At 35.0% G+C, this 20871-nt stretch overlaps 1 long non-coding RNA gene across 1 annotated transcript; it reads left to right on the top strand.

The window, feature by feature from the left end:
* The first annotated feature begins 365 nt into the window (after positions 1-365).
* On the top strand, positions 366-1201 carry LOC133821093 (uncharacterized). Its single transcript, XR_009887308.1, has 3 exons — positions 366-758; positions 965-1063; positions 1149-1201. It is a non-coding gene; the product is annotated as an uncharacterized LOC133821093 (long non-coding RNA).
* Positions 1202-20871: the final 19670 nt, after the last annotated feature.

Raw genomic sequence — 20871 nt, 5'->3', positions numbered from 1 at the left:
TTTTAATATATAGATTTTCATGAGTAGTTTAGTTTATTGTTAAACTGGTTAGCCCATAAATGATATGTCTTTTGCCTTATTCTTGAGAGGTAATGCATGATTCCATATCTTGTTTTTTCTAAAAAAAAATATATTAGTTGTTGAGTTTTGTTTTATTTTGGTCTTTAATTAATCTACCAAATTCAGAGTTTCTGACTCCCGGTTGAATTCAGCTGCTTAATTTTTTACTTTATTAAAAAAAAACACAGTTTTACACTTGAATGCTTTTCTTTTTATTGAAAAGAAAAGGAATCATTATTACTCCATGGTATTCAATGAAGGATCATTTGGTTTCACCTTATTTTTTATTTATTTATTTATTTTGCTTTAACTTTAAAATTTGTGATCAGTTTCTGATGGGTGCATTGTGTAACTATCAGATTTTTCTTGGTTTTATTTTCTGATGGAATTTATAGTTGCTGATAGATTTTTGGGACCAAGGACTAGTTCTTTCGTTAATCTTTGAAGATGCTTCATTTTCCATCTTTTATATTCGATGATAATGCATCATTGTACACCAAACATAGTGTTTTAGAAAGGAACTTTGTTGCTTGAGATGTCTTTAAATGACTAGTTTTGTTGTCCTTATGGGGCTTACAGTGACTCATTAATGTAATCTCATTTTTTTCTTAACACAAGGAATACATTTATTTCCAAGAAAGTTGACAACAAGAAGAAAAAGAAACTTAAGAAGGTGGAAGATAAGATGCTTGGATGGGGTAAGTTGACAACATTGAACTTTTCTGTCTTTGTAGGGTGGAGCCAAGAAAGTAGTTTTATCTTGCCATATTTTACATTTCAGGTTCTCAATGAAGCTTATTAGCATTCATGTATTTTCTCAATATATGTACTCTCTTCAGTGTTTCTGGCTTGTAAGTGAATTTACTTGCACCTGATTCTTAAATTTTATTTTATTCTGTTTTAGCTACATGATTTTGATACGTGCATTGCAAAAAATGAAGAAGCTATTCAAATTGATCCTCACTTTGCTGAGTGTTATGGAAACATGGCAAATGCTTGGAAGGTAATCTTTAGTATCTTTTATGGTTCCACTGTCAAGTATTTAGCCTGCAAGCATCTAATAGACAGTTATTATGTTTCTGCTGCAGGAGAAGGGCAACATTGATGTTGCAATCCGCTACTATTTAATTGCTATCGAGGTTTGTTACAGCCGTCAATCTAGTCCATAAGTGGGGTTTTTTTGTGATGTGTTTGCAATATATACTTTTTGAGTTCCAATTATATTTTCTGTTTTTGGCTTACAGTTATTAGTTAACTCCTGATATATTCTTTCCACTGGTTGGGGTGTTTATGTTAATTAAAAGTGTTAATAATCAATTCTTTAGCTGATGTAAGTTGGTGCTTGCTTAAATTATTACTTTAGTGTTGATAAATTCCAGTGAAACTTAACCAACCTGATGTGAGCTCATTTTTCATAAAAGACCAATATTTCTTTTTAAGCAAGAAATTAATATAGTTTGTGAGCGGATCCTTTAATGTTTCCTCATACTAATTTTGCTCATCCTCTTTTCTTTACTAAAGTGATAAAGTCAAGTTTTTGGAGTTGTTTATGTATCAAAGTTGAAACTTTGTTAATGATTTTATGAACCATCTTTGAAAAATAAAATTTCATCAGGGTGATAAAGTCAGAGTAGTATAGACTCTACTGTTTGTTGCAGGAATTAACACACTTCTTCAAACTCTCTTTGGAACCAGACTGCCTACTGTTATTGGAGGGTCTTATGCATTCATGGACCCTATTATATCTATCATTCATGATTCATCATTGGCTAGTATTGAGGACCCTCATATCGTAAGTGCAACCCTTCTATTCTTGAATAAGGCATTTCCTTTTCCTTGATATCACTAAAGCATTATTTTATGGTATGACTTCTTTGCTATCTATGTGTGGTAAGGAAGCTTACTTTTCTTGTACATTTTTCTAGAGATTTCTCAACACCATGAGAGCAGTCCAAGGTGCTTTGATAGTAGCATCAAGCATACAGATTATCCTAGGATACAGTCAAATTTGGGCCATCTGTTCCTGGTAAGATTTATCTCTTGGAATTAGAGGTAGTTGATTCAGGTATAATGCTGAAACCTGAAAACAACAATATAATAGCTTGTGATTCTTGCTATTCAAATGGTTCTTTAGAGGGAATAAAAATTGGATGGTTCCTATTCCAAGGGGGAAAACAATGATTCCTTTGTTTTTAAGTGTCAAGTGCAGTACCAATCTTTCAAAATCTTGATATTTCTATGCAATTTATGGTATTGAACTTGGTTTGGTCACATTTTTAGTCTTACTGAACCATTTTCTCTAGTTCAGACATGATATGGACTAGTCCTTTATGAATGCTGAATGGACATTTGACCATATGGTCCCCATGCATTTTTCTGTTGAAATATGTTTTATTGTACATTGGCTTTAAGGTCTGTTAACTATTTTTTGCACTTTGGAATTGGCACAAATGGGAATCTTCAATTTGTTGTGTTTTTATTATTTAAAAATTTTCCAAGAGTTTCTTTTCTTGATAGGCTTGTTTGATTTTTCTATAAATTTGTTGGTTTACCTTGTTTTTTCTATTGATATTTTTTTTCTTTATGCTCTAGGCGATGTGTTTTGCTTTAATGGGCATTGGCAGCTCATTTCATGCTCAAGAAACTGCTGTGAGTGGGTAATTGGAGAGTCGAGTGTGGTAAATACTGTTCTTTTCCTGTGTACTGTGTTATGTTTGGGGTCATTTGGGACATGTTACTTTCTGATTCTTTTGAGATCTGCATGTAAAAGCCTCAATTTATCTGTTTGCATACATTTGTTGAAAACATCAGGTTCTGGCCTTCGGGTACTATGTGACTTCAGGCCATCAACTACAGAGGTTAACATAACAATAAAGCTTTTACATGTGTTTCTTTTCTCGATAGTGGAGTTTTGTTGTCTCAGTTCACGTTTTGGTGGCATGATAGACATGGAATCTGTCGAGGACGTGGCTAATATTTCTAATGTGTCTAGGATTATTACCCATTATTTGCAACTGTACAGTCATTGCTGACCACTGGACTGTCTCCCTGCAACTGTACAGTCATTGCAACTGCTGTTTATTTCTTTGTGTTGAAAGTAGTAACTTTTAACTATGTTGAATATTTAAGACTCCTTGAATACTTAAAGAACATTTTGTTGTTGATGACAGTGGTGAATGTTTTAAACTAATTTGTGGATTGTTAATACAATGTTGAATGTTCTTACTTTTTGTTATTTGAAAATCAAGTTCATATGATGGTGCTAGTATATATTAGAAAGCTAATTTTAATTATATAAAAAAAATTAAAATATAATAGAATAAATTAGTGTTATATAAATAAAATATATAATGAGAATTTAAACTTATCTAAATATTAAAATAATACAAAAATTGTGTTATGCAAACTTCATTATATAACACAAATAATGTGTTATACTAAAGTGTAGTATAACAGAAAAAATGTGTTATACTAAACTGTAGTATAACACAAATTTATAAGTATTGAAATGTACTATATAATCGACTATAAATAACATAATTAAACACTTATCTATATATATTAAAATAACACAGAAAATGTGTTATCGTTGACAGTATAATAACACATCTGTATAACAATGATAAAGTTTTATGTAAAGTACCCTGACCTACGATAACATAGTCGGTCTTAACACATCAGAAAGTGTTATGGTATGTTTTGATAACACATTTTCGGTGTTATTAAAAGCATTTTTTCTTGTAGTGTATGTGTGTGAAGATAACACAGAAAATGTGTTATCGTTGACAGTATAATAACACATCTGTATAACAATGACAAAGTTTTATGTAAAGTACCCTGACCTATGATAACATAGTCGGTCTTAACACATCAGAAAGTGTTATGGTGTGTTTTGATAACACATTTTCGGTGTTATTAAAAGCATTTTTTCTTGTAGTGTATGTGTGTGAAGATGGCTCTGGTACTATTTGTTGGTTTTTATAGATCAAATCAGAGATTATACGCAGCGGAACAACAATCAAAGTTGTTAATTTAACCCCACAAGATGTCTCGATCTACTTCTTCACATACATATATATTGAATCAAAGATACGAATAGAAAATTACCTCAAGTCCTTCCTTGTTGCTATCTTTTTGTATGGCAAAAATCCTTGAGATCTCACACCAAGATCTTCCAAAATGTTCTCCGCACACAAAGAACGAGTGTGGGCTCGCTATACAAAACAATAGGTAAAATCTATTTATCAGATATTCTCAACACATGAGATCTGATAAAGTTTGGACCTAAGTTTGTGAAGAACAGTGACCTATGCTTGTATCACTGTTCTATTTCTCTCAGGGAGATTTCATAATCTGTTTTCTATCACTGAAAAGTATCGCTCAGAAAACTGATCTCCTATATTTAATATATCCAATATATTAAAATAAAATATTAGTTATTTAAAAAAATTTAAAAATAACTAATCAGTTATCAGATTTTATTTAAATAATAATATTTTAATCATATTACAATATCTCATTATTTATTTAATATTTAAATAACTAACATTGTGGAACAAAGAAACTTCTAGAAGCTTCTTGTGTGTGTAGCACAGTGACTGTGCACTGTGTTACACATGTACCACATGCCAAGGAAAACATGTGATTTTTCCCAATTTTTATTATTATTTAAATACCAAAATCCCAAAAATAAATTAATTCAAAATTAATTATATTTTTGTTAAATCAAATAATTAATTAATTAATTACACATAATTATACAATAATTATGTTTGGTGCATAGAAAAATATTTTATTTATCAAATAAGTCATTTTGCCCATTTTTGTATTTATCTTTGTCAGTGTTTGTTTGAGCCATTTCGAGGACCATGGACCTATAACATTAAGCTCCAATAAATTGAAACTAAATAATTAAACTCTTTAATTATAGTAGTTAATTTATTAATTCTCATGTTTCTCCACTATAAATTCAAAATTGAACTCTTTATGTTATATATATACTTTTACAGAAATCTTATTCTAAGTTGTCCATTAATATAACCATCTTACAATAGTTCAACTCTCTAATTAATTAGTTCATAAATTAGAATGGAATAATTACCATTTTAACTTTCTAATTTACTTCTTATTCCTTAAGTACCATTAATTCACTAGTGAATAATTAATCTATAATCTAATTATAGAGTTGAGCTAAAAATCATTTAGTTCCAGAATTAACCATTAAGGAAACTAATATACGATCCGTTAGGAAAGATTAGATTCTGTATTGTTGATACATGTTCCCAGCCATCCATGATATTAAATCTCCAAAACAAAAGTCATTAGCCTCATTCTATGAAGAGACCTTAACGAATGAATCAAAATATTTAATAAACATGAACAGGAGTTCATGAACACTCAGGATTAAGGTTGATCTATAAATGATCATTAGTTATGATATGAATTACAAGTCTTTATTATTAAATGGTTTTTGGATAAAGACTTTTATTCATATCGGTCCATGTCATATATAATCATATTATATAAAGCACCTTTACCGAGATGTCTTACCACATCAATAATCTGAATATAGATTATTTGTATCAACATGATACTTAGCAAACCGTACTTACAACCCCAATTAAAGAATTCCATAGCTTCAATTTGTTGTTGTTGACTATTTTTATTCATTCATGTGATCTTAATTCTCTCGTACTAATACAAGATCACATCCTCAATAATGAATATGGAATTTTTCTGATATTTACAAAATTATTCAAACAATAATTTAATAATCTAAATATAACAATAATAAACCATTGTATTTATTTATTCATCGAAATAATAAATGTCTTTTACATGCTTTTAGGACATACTCCTAACACTGTCGACTACGAACTCGGGGACATAAGTCAAGATCGATAGAAAACGATCTAGAATGGGAGCTTGGGCTCGACTCGATTGAACTGCAGGGGGAGGCACAACCTCAGAGGGCGTTGTGGGCTCAGAAACCTCACTTAGATCTAATGGCACCTGGACCAGGGGGACCACCTCGGTTTTCTTGGATAGCTTGGAGGGGCGCCTCCCTTTTAAGACACTCGTTGGCGTTTGTTTGCTCTCGAGGCCACAGGCTTATTGAGAACGTTGTCCAAGTCTGAATCCATGTCACCTGAGGTCCAGAAAATATTGTATGTAAGTAATCGAATAAGGTTGTCATAAGAAACGAGACTCCAAGATAAAAAGAAACCTAACTAGTAACTTCGGCCGAGCTTGAGCTCGGGGACCAAGAAATCCCTATCTTCTGATGACTCTAAGGGCATCCCCTCTCTATAGGTGGGCGATAATCTCAATAGATCCCTATAAATGTTGGTCCCATACTATAATACTACCCCATCCCATATTTCTTGGTATGTTCCTAGCCAGCTATCGAATCTACGGACTCTAAGGTCAACCCTCGACCATGCTAAGAAGTTATCCCTGGGGTCCTCAAAGAGGATCATTACGCCAGGCACGTGCTTAAGCAATGACGAAGACCACATGGAGTGATCCAACACTACTTTACCTCCATCCGCCGAGCTCGTTGAGGCCTCGTCGTGGGCTTCATTACCCGAGACTGATCGCTCATGTAGACCGAAGGCGATGGCACGTGCCTGCGAGCCTAGAGGCCTCCTCCTGGGGGGAAGTTTGGTGGTGGGGATTGGCACGTCTTACCACCTCGAGTATTTATGAATACATGAATCATCTGTGGACTCGTCGTCGCCTAAGAGGCCACAAGCTCGAAGCTTGTCTTAATTGAGGAGAAAGGTGAGGGATCTTCGACCATATGGGAGCTGAAGAATGGCCGACCTGTGTTCTTTCATGGCTTTTTTTGGAGTAGGCCAGTGATAGTTGGCTGCAGGCAAGAGTGGAATGAATATTTTGAGCCCAACAATTTAAAGGAAAATAGAAAAGACGTGTTGAATTACTTACGAATAAGTTGGAAGGAGTAGAATTGGGAAGGAGCGAGCCCATCCGTCCAGAAGAAAATTGTCTTGAATTTTGGAGGATGATTTGGAATGTCCTCGAACAATCGCTTCTCCTTCAGGTAGCTTGATAAGTAGTAGAACCCATCTCCTCCGTGAGTTCGAGAAGGGTTGCTCTTGAGGCAAATGAAATATAATATCTCTTATGTCGAAGGCCCGTCCCACTTCATCTCGTGGTATAGTGACCTCAAAGCTGACAAAACTCTGAAAGAATTGGTCTGGAGTTGGAAGGGGGTGATGCCGGCATAATCCAAAAAATTCTTAAAGTAACCCTTTAGGGGCAGCAGGGCCCCAACCCTCATGTGCTCATGCCTCCAGGTGGCAAGCTTGATCTTACGATCGGGATTGCCATCTTCCGGGGCGTAGCAACTCCTTTCATTGGAGGTTGCAAGAAGACACATCAGCGTACCAGAAAGCTTAAGGCCATGATAGGCCAACAGCTCAGAGATATGGCTAGTGGAAGTAACTGAGCTTCGGTAGTGCTCAGCCTCGAAAAATTCCTCCTTCGAGGTAGGGAATGTGAGGGCCTGGGAGGTGGTTGGTTGTTTTGAAGTATATTCCATCAGGGTGAATGAAAGCTCACCAGGTAGAAAGGATATGGTGACTTTGAGTTTGGGGTCTAATGGAATAGGCCTGATCTCGGGATCCGGGTCGAGTAGGCTGCGACTCGGAGTCTCTTCCTTTTTTTTTCCTCGACCTCGTCGATTTGGCGTCAGAAGTGAGCTCGTATGTCTTCTTGTTTGCCCCGTTCCTCATGCTCGCGAATCATTAGTTGATTTCATCTAAATGGCTATTTAGGTCCAAGAGTTAAGGGATGGCAAGCTCGGGCCCCCACCGATTCTCTGAAGATTGCGACATCTAACAAGAAAGAAAAAGGTGGAAAAAATTATCTTGATATCTCAAGCTCGAAAGCTCATGATAACGAGATTGCCTCAATCTAACCTGAAGGTACAAAAGGGGGAGATTGACTCGGATGTATATCCTGAAATATTGTAAAGTTCAGGGCATCAAGAGTGCACCCACGCGAGAGTGGGGCGGTTATTACCAGTTTAAAACAATCCCATATTTTTAGGAAAAAAGTTAGCAGTTACCCGAAAAGATGATATTTTCGAGATTCGTGCATTAAAACCCTAATCCAAAACCCTATTTCTTAAGTCACATGAAACCTACGACTAAAAATACCCCATTACTTGAAAAAAAAAACCCCCCCATTTTTACATGTTTCTACGAGAGATTTTTTTATCTAAGCCATAGTCTTGTTCATACTAAAACTACTCAAATCACAAACTTGCCTAGTGCAAGGGTGAAGCTTGAAAAATCTGGTAAAAACCAGAAGGCCATTATCAAGAACAAATGAAACGTGTAAAATATATATTAAAAAAGGAGGCATGAAGATATATATAATGATCAGAAAGCTTACACAAATTTGTTCGTGGATACAAGGAGATCGTCGACTGAAGAGGCGGAAGCAAGGATGATCTCATGGAATCAAATATATTGGAATGGCTTTTTTTTCAGTTTAAAGAATATGCAAGGAGAACTGTGGTTCTTTCTTTCTTTTTCTCTCTGGTTTGTGCTCTCTGAAGAATAAGAGTGAACTGTGGCATACGATTACTAACACATCACATAAAAAAAATCAAAATTGTTTTGATAGAGGTAATTGGTTACCGCGAAGAAAATGTTGAAGAAGATGAAAAATTGAAGAAAATAAGAAGAAGAATTGGGAATAAAAAAACATGGTGAAGAAGGTCTTAGTTTTTGTTTTAAAAAAAATAATGTAATCTTTTTTTTAATAAAGTATGAATGATAAAAAAATATTAAAAATAGATTAAAATTATAAAAATAACCTCAAAACATATTAAAACTAGTTACGAAAATTGTATAAAATTAGAATATGGTATACAAATAAAATATGGCAAACATATTGGGAAAAAAACTCCCTTAAAAATGTAAACAAAAACAAAATATGCCATAAGAAATTTAAGAAAAAAAATTGCCATATTTTTTTAAGTTAAAATAAAATCTCATATTTGGTGTAATTTTCTCTTTATTTTATTAAACCATCATATGAGTCGAATAATGTGCCATATGAATTTTTTATCAACAACACAATGCATCCAAGAAGAATGATTGCTGTTTTTTTCTTCTTCTTTAAAGTAAGACTCAAGAATTTCATTCAAGAAAGAATTAGAATAAAGTGATTAAGTTTAGCATAACAGTAGTTTAATAGGTCAAAACGATAATTCACTACCTCAAAGGGCAAATAAATGATAACAAAGGCCAAAGACTGGCCTAATACACTATTCAAGATGTTGAGTAATAAGTGTGTGAGGTCTAAATTCTATGTATAAAAGAAAAAGTAAATTTTGGAATTCTTTTGATTAGGGGCTCTAGATACATGCATGTAATGAAACAATTTTATGATTGTTACTACCAAATCTCACATAGTAACAATATAAAATAAGGAAACATAAAATGAGAATAATAGTAAAGAAAGAATTAGAACAAAAACAACAACTAAACTAAGAATTTAAGATGACAATAAAGACGCACAAGACAATCACTCTTAGCGACTCCACGAAACCACCAACAATCATCTCCGCAACGAGTTCCACAATCACCCTCGAAAAGGCCATCGAATGGAACAAAGCAATTGGACCCCCATGCTCCAATCTGCCACACTGACAAGAATCATAGGACTCAATCTAAAAGGCAACTGGTGATTAGTAGAGTTACACATGTTCTTATTAATGGCTCAATATTTTTACATTTATTCCATGTGGAACACCATACTCCAATATCCCCCCTCAAGATGGTGGCAAATTTTCGCTCACCAATCTTGAATCACCTGATCACAAGTGGCATTTTTCACCTCGCTTATTTTTTTGGATCTCAAGTGTCTTTTTTGCACTATGCAGATCTCGTGCGTCTTAGCTCACTATTTGGATCTCAAGTGTCTTATTGCAATATGCGGATCTCAAGCATTTTTAAAGTTGGCTCGCTCTTTGGAACGATGTGGATTGAATGCCCGCTAGGAAATTGGCTCATGAGAGCAACTCCAATAGTCGCTACCCCATTGGTTGCATAAAATGTCAACATCATCCTAAAATATAATTTTTTATTTTCTCTCTCATCCATATCAATTTTGGCAACCTTTTCCATAAAAAATGTTCCCATGTTAAGCCACTCCAAAAGTTGTCAACTATGGTCCCACATATTATTATTTTGTAATTATAAATATTGTCACACTAAATTTTTTACATTCATATATTAATATAAATAATTATTACATGAATTTTAAGTTAGAAGACATTTAAAAGTAGCTCATAAAATAACATAATCATAATAATCAATCTAAAATAATTTTAAAAAAATGCTAATTAGAATGATTTCTAAATTTTGACCATATGTGCTCCACCAAGTGTGCCTAAAGATTGCGATGAATGTTTCTATCACGAATTTCAACATTTCTTTGAAGAATTGTCAGGAAGTCAGAAATAGGTCCATGCAATACTTAAATCGATGGGGTGTCGGTGGGGCCTTCTTCATTATTAATGAATTTTTTTTAGTTATTACCAAATTAATTAAACCAAGTGAATTAATTAAGGTGCAGAATAGTAATTATATGTTGAAACAAATTTCAGATCTGTCGGAACAGAATAAGAACTTGTCACGACAGAAATTGAACACAATAAAAAGACAGTGCAAAAACAATAAAGAACACAGCGAATTTTTACAAGGTTCAGAAACCCTTTCGGATAACCTACTCCTTGCGGCCACTCCCAGAGAATAAAACCAATTAATAAAGAATCACAAGTACACAAATATTGACTTAAACAAAACAAGACTCCCTCTTGAGATTTTCCGCAACTTTGTTGTACTTCTCTTCACTAATCTGAGTTTGATTGAAATGTCTAACCACTTGAACTCCCTTCAATGGCCAGCGAGAGCTTGCATCCTCCCGACGCAAGACTTGTAAAAATCTTCTCCCAAAGACTATAATAATTGTGTTCAAATTACAACCTGTATTCACTCAAGAATGTGGTATAGAATCACCACAAAACTAAACACTCATTTTACTACAAGACCACGTGAATACAATGATCTTGAATACAAACTATGAACCCTCACAAATATTACAATTCACTCACAAAAATATGCACCAAAGAGTTCACTTTTTCTCAAGGCCCTAGAAACCTATTTATAGAGACCATTTCGTGCTCAGAAAGGCTGAGAAAGAATCTCCAATAAAAGCAATAATATTTGAAGATATTCTTGATTAATGAAGATTTTCTAATTTAGTTTATTCTGATATGATAGACACGGATTTTGCGGGGACAACTAATACCTGCATCATATCAAATTTCTCAAGATAGAAATAACACATAATTTCTCAAAGATTTTATTTCCTGTAGATAATTATCTTGGAAAGCACGAAAATCAATATAAAATATTTCTGAAAATAATTCGAATAAGTACAGAATATTTTCTTTATAAAACCAAGATACAAATTCCTTTTATAAACATATTGTGAGAATATCAAACTAAATAAGGAATTATTTGCAAACCTTACCAATTAATACAAGATATTAATTCTGAAAATCACAATAAAAAGGAATTTAAAATTATCTTTTAAATAAAAATATATCTCTATAAAATTTGCCAATTTTAGGATTTACAATCTCTCATTTTGACAATTTTATAGACAATGCATATCTATTTTTTAAAAGACCCTGCAAAAAAAAAGTTAGTGCTTAAATCCACAAATAATGAAAAGAGTCCCAAAATGACTCTCCCTGCCAAGTATAACCAAAGCACATAACTAAACCAGTAACAAACGCAAGTCAAAACATAATCAAAGCACAAAAAAAAAATTAGAGTACTCCCCCCCCCCCCCCCCCCCCCCGTATTGTCTAAGAAAATGCAAAAGTAAAGAAAAAACTAGAACCAAAACAAAGACACATTTAGTGTTCTTTTACATTTATTGAAAGCAAATAAAAGTAGATTGAGAGGAGCTGAAACCGCCGTCATGGAGCTGAAGTGGTAGAGGCATTGATGGTCTTTCAAAGTAGTCCACGAAATTTGCAAAAATCAATTAACACAAGAACATGGAACTTTTTATACTCCCTAAATAATTCTTCTCCCCCTTTTTGTCTATCAAAAGAGCCAAAAGAACACCATCAGGGGCCAAACACACTTCCATCATAGTTCATCATCATGGTTTCCTGCACACATGTTAGATGAAAAACGAAACAAAGAAACAAGAAGAAGAAGAGAAAATGAAGTAGAAGGAAAAAAAATGGGTACCAAACAAAACACCACAAAAATTGGAAAAATGAAAACTTTTTCTTGTCTAAGAATATGGTCTTCAATGCACAAAATAAATTATCAATATTTTTACTATTCCCACAAATGATCAACCTTTTTTTTTTGTTTTTTTATAATAGCACAAAGGTATATATATAAATATAAAAATGCCAAAATATCATTTTGTGCCCAAAAAATCTTTCATGACCTATCCATTGAGAAATAAACAAACATTAGTACATTTTAACAAAATTTTACTATAATGTTTAGTAAATCTATTTAACATATCATGCTTTTATTTGTCTTAAGAAAAATAGTTAGTCCTATCCCATGAAATATATAAACTGAATCAAATGGTGTATATGCATTTTAATATATTTGTTTTGACACTAAAATTAGTCTCAAGCATTTGTGTGTGCATGTGAAAACATAGGACATTGCCCTTTGGTGGAAAATTTTAGCCTTTTTCGCAAGTTGCATGAAGTACCCATCTTGGACGCTTTCACACTACACCGATGGTAGCCTTTTTCACATGGTAGAGTATCTTCTATATAATTTTAGTTACATAGTTCCAACTTACTCATGGATGGCTTTCACACACCAATGCAGGTAGTTCTATTCTTAAGATGGAGCCTGAGACAAGAGAAAAAATGTTATATACTCTCACACCACATATACATATTGATTCATAAAAATATTAAATGGATAGACCTATCTATTTTTCGAGACCACTAAGCATGATATATTAACTAGAAAAACTAACCAAGTAGTAAAATAATGTTAAAAACTAATTTTTACAATTTTCTCAATTTGGGCAAGAATAAGACAACTTTTGAGCAACACAATGTCAAGGATATGGCAAAAAAACAATAATAATAATAAAAAAAATAGTACAATCCCCCCAAAGATTTCTTGAGGGAATCAAACTTGATCGCATCTAGGGATTTTGTGAAAATATCTGCAATTTGCTTGGCAATCTTTACATATTCTAAGACCAAAGTTTTCTTTTCAACAAGTTCCCTTGTACATCACGACACATCATCAACACAAAAACATTTTTCATGAGAAATTTTCAAATATTTTCCCAATCAGCATGGTTCACATTTACCAAAAGAATATTTACTTAAATTCGGTAAATCAAGAACATGACTCACACTTCCAATTTTTCTAAAATTTTCAAAATCCACATGACCATGTTTTTCATGACACAAATTAGTATCACTCCTTGTGTTTGTGTGACAACTATGTGATTGAAATAATGTGTAACAATTATCAATAGATTTATAACCCTTCAAAACACAATTTCCATCTTGGTCAAGCACAAAACAATTATCATGAGAAAAATTTACAAACAAGTCTTGGTCACAAATTTGACTTGTACTAACTAGATTAGTTTTAAGTTCATCAACCAAAAGAACATTTTGCGAACTTTGGTAGTCCTTCAGAATTTAGAGTGCCACTACCAAGTATACCTTACAAGACTTTCCATCTCCAAATGTGATTTCCCCATTTTTCAAAGTCTTGAAGTCAGTGAGTATGCTTTTGTTACTTTTCATATTCCTAGAACAACCATTATCAAAAAACCAAAAGTTAGAAGCACATGTTCTAAGACAAGTAAAGGCAGCAAGACATTTTAATTTATTTTTCTTCACCCAAACTTTCTTAGGTGGAGTCATTTTCTTCAAGGGCATTTGTCTCAAATTACCATGATGATTAAAGTCTTTTTTTTTTAAGAAAATTCATCAAGGTAAAACATTTAGGTCGAAAATGACTTTTCACTCCGCAGAAATGGCAAATTGGAATAAAATGACCAGTTTTTTTATTTTGGAAATTTCTAGTTTGTTTCTCATGTGTTGTGAGAGATTGAGAAGATGAGGCCACAAGAGTCTGAGTAGAACCCGCAGAAGGGTCAGTCATCGAAACAACAAGAAGATTTCCATAAATAAAAATGATTTTTCCTTTAGGTTTAGATCCATTTGATCCTAACCTAGAAAATTCACAAGCTTTTTGACCTGCAAGCAGAACATCATCCAAAACCATAAATCTATGATTAAGAATTTTAACATCTTTCACAATTTGATCAACTTCATTAGACAAACGTTTGATTTCAGAATCTTTAGCAACAACATCAATTTCATATTTTTTTAACAAGAGAGTCAAGTTCTTCATTTCTCTTCTTGAGAGCTTTGTTATTGTTTGCCATCAAACAATTATCTGAACACACTTTCAACAATTGATCATACATGTTTATGTATGATTATTTCAAGGAATCTTCATCCAAATCGAATTCATATGAATCACCATGGGAACCCTTATTTGTTGAAATAGTATTATTTAAACAAACAAGGTTCTCATTCACCTGCATAGAAAGAGGTAAGCAAGAAAAAACAGAAGTTAAGGCAAGATTAAAATTTTCTTCCTCATCACTACTTTCAGAGTCATGGTTACTCCAAGTGGTTGCCATGACCTTCTTATTTTTCTTCAAGGTATTGGCACATTCGGATTGAATATGTCCAAAACCTTCACACTCCCTGCATTGAATATATTTTTTATTAGTAGATTCAAAATGTAACGCACTGGTTAGCCAAGACCGTTACACTGTGTATTTTAAATAGTGCTTAACTCGCTAATCGAGTCATTAGGCTATAAACGTGCATCTAAATGTGAATATTGGTCCAAGGTTAAAAAATTCGGTTTAAAGGAATGGAAATTTCGTTAAAACATTAAATTGTACATGGGATCCCATAATAACGTTTACAAAGTTGTTTACAGTTCCAAAATGGTCATTACAACTTAAAAGTTACAACCTGCTGACCTAAGCGGAAAAAATAGGATTTAACCTAGTTCCTCTGAGAAACCTTGGCTGTGGTGGTCAAGCAGCCGCATATGTACACGTCGCCACCTCAGCTCTCAACTCATGGCTGGTCCAGCTTTTCTTTCCCTTTACCTGCACCACATAGCACCTGTGAGCCAAGGCCTAGCAAGATAACTTAAACATGCTCATAAGCAGTGAATAACACATTTCGATAACATAATAAACATGCCAGCAGTAATAACACTACTCATGCACGTATACCATTCATATAAATTACTACAGCGTCATATGGGACCAAATGCCCTAAATAAATGATTAACTAATTCATATCGGGGCCCATTGCCCAAGTACATGACTAATAAGTCACACTGGGGCTCAGCGCCCTAGAATATGGGACTAATAAGTCGCCCGAGGGCCCATTGCCCTATCCTTTGTATAACCAGCCTTGGAGCTGGCCCAACATACTTGACACTTTAGTTTTCCAAGACCATTGGGTCGAACAAGCATATGATGCGCTCCTAATTAAATCTAATCATATCAACCAGCGCTCTGCACGCTATTGCCTCCCTTGACTCATAAGTCAATGCTTTTCGACCAGCGCTCAGCGCTATTGTCGTCCTTGACTAATAAGTCAATGCTTTTCTCAAGTGTATAATGCTAATAGGCATTTATCATATAACAAGTATCCATATACATAGCATTCGACATGCTTAATCAATAATCACAGGCATAATCATAACCATGCGCAATTACAGGGGCCAACGCCCAATCAAAACTTTATTCAACATTCGGGCCAAGCCCTAATCATATACATCACGTAATGGGTGCAGTTTTCTTACCTTAGGTACAAGTGTAATGTAAAATAATAACAACCCTCGAGCAAAATCCTAATCCCGAGCCCCTAGCGATAACCTAGTCACAACCAAGTATAGAATCCTATCAATAATTAGTAAATAAAGGCTTCCAGACTGAGTCCTAGCCTCCGGGACATCAAATCCTACTAAACTAGGTAGTAAAATTGATCTCGAGCCCTTAGGTTTGAGTTCCCGCACTCAAAACCTCCCTAAGGCCAAATTTCCCTTAAGGGTCGCAGCCCCAAACTTCTGAGCCGCAGCCCGCCTAAGACATAGGCCCTTACCCCTTTCTGCCTACGCCGCGGCCCTAAGTGCCCATCAGCCAAGTCCTCTTCATCGTCAAGCTTGGGCCGTGGCCCGACCTGGAACCCAGCCAAAAACCTCCATTTTTCCCATTTCAAAACCCACCATAAACCTATCCAAACATATCCAAATCCCAAAAACAAAGTTCATAATCATCTCAATTGACAAGAACCATCAAAACCTAAGTTTCAAACAACTCAAAAATTCATCAAAACATAGAATCCAAATTCAAAACTTAAGAAACTTTAGGAAACAAAAACTCAAAAATTTGAAGCTTAAATTGTTAGAAAATATATGTTATTGCTCAATGGAAAAGTGAAAAAACCAAAATACAACTCTATGCAAAAATACAATAGACAAGGTAATTGATTAAATAAATATTACAACTCAATTGCTCAAAATACAAGTAAATAGAAATAAGAGAAGGAAGAGAATTATAAGAACTAAAACCCTAAAACAAAAGACACCAATAAATATGTAAATAGAAATAAGAGAAGAGGATTACAAACTCAATACACTAATAATACAAGAAGAACAACAGAATGAAAAGATCAATGGAAAACAAACTCTCACACAACCAAAGTGGGGATCACCAACTTGAACAAGGTTCAAAACCTTTGTCCAAAAGCTTATTTCCCCCTATTCTCTAAGCACTAAGGGATCTCTCTAGGAAATAGCTCTCTGGAATTATCAAGCCTCTATGGTGTATTTTCCAGCCAAGTGCTTTGTGGATGGAAAATGGTGTGTCTTACAAGTGAGCATTAGGCTCCTATTTATAGAATTTGAGATACCCCTTTGAATTTCAAATTCCACCAACCCCCATGGCTGTTACCAATGTTTAATTGGATGTTTATGGAATTAAAATGGATATTTGGGATGTTCAAACCGTTCAATTTGGATAAAACTGAAAAACCATATAGTTTATCAGCCTCACTGGCCGCGGCCAGGATTTTTCAGTGGTCGTGGCCACTGGCTTCTGTCCCCCAAGCTGCGGCCACAGGCCATTTTCAAAACAAAAAAGTCATTTTTCCAAAACGTCCCAAATCCTTTCCCACATAATTTTTTAACCTCCAACCACCTATTGGGAGTTAAAAACATGTCTCCAACAGCCATATTTCATCATGGCTTTGTGAAATCCAATCTCAAATGTGTAACATATAATATACACATTATTGGGTAATATTTGGGAGTTATAAATTTGTAACTAATTTTGTAACTCCAAAATATGTCACATTTTGCCACACACATGTGTCCAATTTTTGTGACTCTCAATAATATGTTACAAGGTGTGACAAATCACAATTGTGTGACAAATCACATTTTGTCACATTATTTAATCTAACATTATATTATATGAAATAATATAACATAAATTACATGTGATTATGTCGTTTCTCGCTAAATCCTCCGGCTAACAAGCTTCTAATCTTTCCTAGAATTGATATGACTCTAACCTTGCTTGAATCCAAGTCCTAAAACTCTAGTTTCCTTCGAAAATGCAATGAACGGTAAAAAGAAGCACGGGAGAGAGAGAGAGAGAGAGAGAGAGAATGTTTTGAACGTATATCTGTTTCTATCAGGTTACTTCAAGCTTAAGTAACCTTAAGTAAAACCCAAGGCTTGGGGTCCCAAAAATGTCCCCGAGGGTAAAATAGTCAAAATTCCCATAATTTCCTCCTGATCTCACTAACTCCCAATATCCTGTTAATGTGCTAAATACCCAAAATACCCCTTGACTCACCCCGAGTCAAGCATTGGTCCCTGTAACGCCCTGCTAATTAGGGTCTGTTATCAAGTGTGCTTAAACTAATGCTGGACTTGCTAAACAAGTCATTTGGACTAAACATGTGATTAAGTTACAAAAGGTTTAGGTATTTAAAATATTGATCAAGTCATAACCATTTCATTAAACCCAAAATCATATTCTTTACACGGGATCCCAAAAACATTAGTTTAAAAATTGGTTACAACATCCAAATTACATAGTAGGCCGACCTAGGCGGCAAAAGGTGGGTACAACCCTAGCTTCCTTAAGAATCTCAGCCGTGGTGATCGAGCGGACTGCATATGTACATGTCGCTGCTAACGCCCTCTGACTCATGGCTGGTTAAGCTTTTCTTTACCTTTACCTGCACCACAAAGCATCCGTGAGCCAAAAGACTCAGCAATAAAACATATTAAACAATTCAAAGAGTAGTATATCTGTCAAATAGTAATAATTGAATCTGGTGTACTTGTTATATAAATTGGCAACCTGTATCGCACTATCTTTCCATTTGTTTGGCATATGTGCCAGTCAAGTGTGTGTTGCACTCCCAGGGTGGCCCATCCATGGTGGTCTGCACTCCACGTGCATAATGCCAACCTCAGCTTATAAGCTGAGTCCTATTGATCCTCGACTCATAAATCAAGCCTCACAAGCCCCTGACTTATAAGTCCAAGCTTAAGACCCTCGGCTTATAAGACGAGTCTCTCAGAATTTAGTGAACCTTCGACTAATAAGTCAATCTCCAATTCACATCCTAATAATCCCCTGGTTTATAAACTGAGCTTTCTAGTTACAACAGAAAATTCACATATTTCATTTAACATTCACACCTACAGATACAATGTATTATAATACACTCAGGCAACAATCATAGGCATAATCATAATTATGCACATTTTAGTGTACTTAACTAGATATTCACAAACATAATTATAATCATGCTCATTAACCGGGCCAAATCCTTAAGCATGTCTATCTTTATCCATTGGGCTAAGCCCTAATCACACATTCACATACTGGGTGCAGTTTTCTTACTTTCGGTCCAAATGCAAGTTACTAGTGACGCCCATTGAGTACAATTTTTTATTCGAGCCCTTAGCATTGACCTACTCACAACCATAATAAGGAATTCCATCAACAACGAGAGAATAAAAGCTTCCAAACCAAGTCCTAGCCTCCGGGACATCGAATTCAACCCAACACGGAAGTAGAATCGATCCCGAGCCCATAAGGTTAAGTTCCCGAACTAAAATCCTTCTCAGGGCCAAAAATCCCCTTAAGGGTCGCGGCCCCATGATTCCATGTCGTGGACCGCCTCTAATCAGAGGCTCGGCCTCCCCAAAAACCAAACACGCGTCGTGACCCAACCCTTGTGGCGCCGCGGCCCGCCCTTGCCTCTGAGCCAACCTGGCTCCCATTTTTCCCTTAAAGGGTCGCGGCACACCAAGAACAGAGTCGCGACCCATCCCTTCGAACCCAGAATTTCTGGGTTTTTTCCTTAGCCGAACCCAACTAGAAACAACCCAATTAAATCCCAATCTTTCAATTTAATCCCCATAATCAACATAATCCTTTCCAACAACAAAACCTAGCTAATTACTAGATTAAAACTCATCAACAAATCTCAAAACTCAACCTCCCAATTATCAAGCATGCATGGACCTAAGCTTTAGACAAAGCCACAAAATTAACATGAACAGGTTTCAAATTCAAGCCCTTACCTTTGATATGATGATCCCCTTGAGCTAATCTCCTAGTTCCCCAAGCTCAATACCTCAATTTCTAGGCTTTGTTCTTCAGTTTTCCCCGAAATTCTTTCCAAGCTTCATAAGATAGAGAGAAAACGAGGGAGAGAGAAAGAGTGAGCTGCTGAGACTTTCCTTCCTTTAATTTTCTAAACCATCTAAGAAGTTCCCAGCCCACCAAGTCCTATACTTGGATAAAAATGACCAAATTGACCCTTTGCCCTTAGCCTATTCATCACATGCTTCCAAGGGTAATTTTGTCTTTTGTCTCATACCCTGCTACTCCCAATTTACACCCTATAATTCCCGTTACTTTCAATACTCTCACAAGATTACTAAATAATTTCCCATTACCCGCTAAATCCTGGTAATGTACTAAACTACTATAAATACCCCCAAACTCACCCCGAGCCGGGTATTAAACCCCGTTGTGACTTTTCCGCTTACTTGCTCATCAGGATCGCCTCATGTCGAGTATCCCAAATATATCCACATAATAATGTGCTCTCAATCACACAAACACATATTTTCATTTATACCCTGAATGGGTCAGATTACTAAAATGCCCTTCTTGTAAGAAGCAGGCCCACGTACACATTTAATAATTCTAAACAGGCAAGCATAATCATATTATAATATAATTCACATAATAACATGCTCATAATATATTAACACATAATTAACTCAATTATTGCCTCCCGGCCCCCTAATCCAAGCACTAAACCATATTAGGGAATTTGGGATGTTACAACTATCCCCTCCTTACAGGAATTTCGTCCTCGAAATTTTACCTGAACAGCTCGGGATACTGATCCCGTATGGTTGATTCCAACTCCCAGGTCGCCTCCTCAACCTTGTTGTTCCTCCATAATACTTTCACTAAAGGTATAACTTTATTCCTGAGGACCTTGTCCTTCCTCTCTAATATCTGGACTGGCTGCTCCTCAAAGGACAAATCTGTCTGCAGCTCCAAATCTTCATAACTCAATACGTGAGTCTCATCAGATACATACTTCCG

The sequence above is a fragment of the Humulus lupulus genome, chromosome 3, assembly GCF_963169125.1.
Source record: "Humulus lupulus chromosome 3, drHumLupu1.1, whole genome shotgun sequence".
Lineage (NCBI taxonomy): Eukaryota > Viridiplantae > Streptophyta > Magnoliopsida > Rosales > Cannabaceae > Humulus > Humulus lupulus.
The sequence above is the reverse complement of the archived record's forward strand: the minus strand, read 5'-3'. Positions and strand labels throughout refer to the sequence as shown.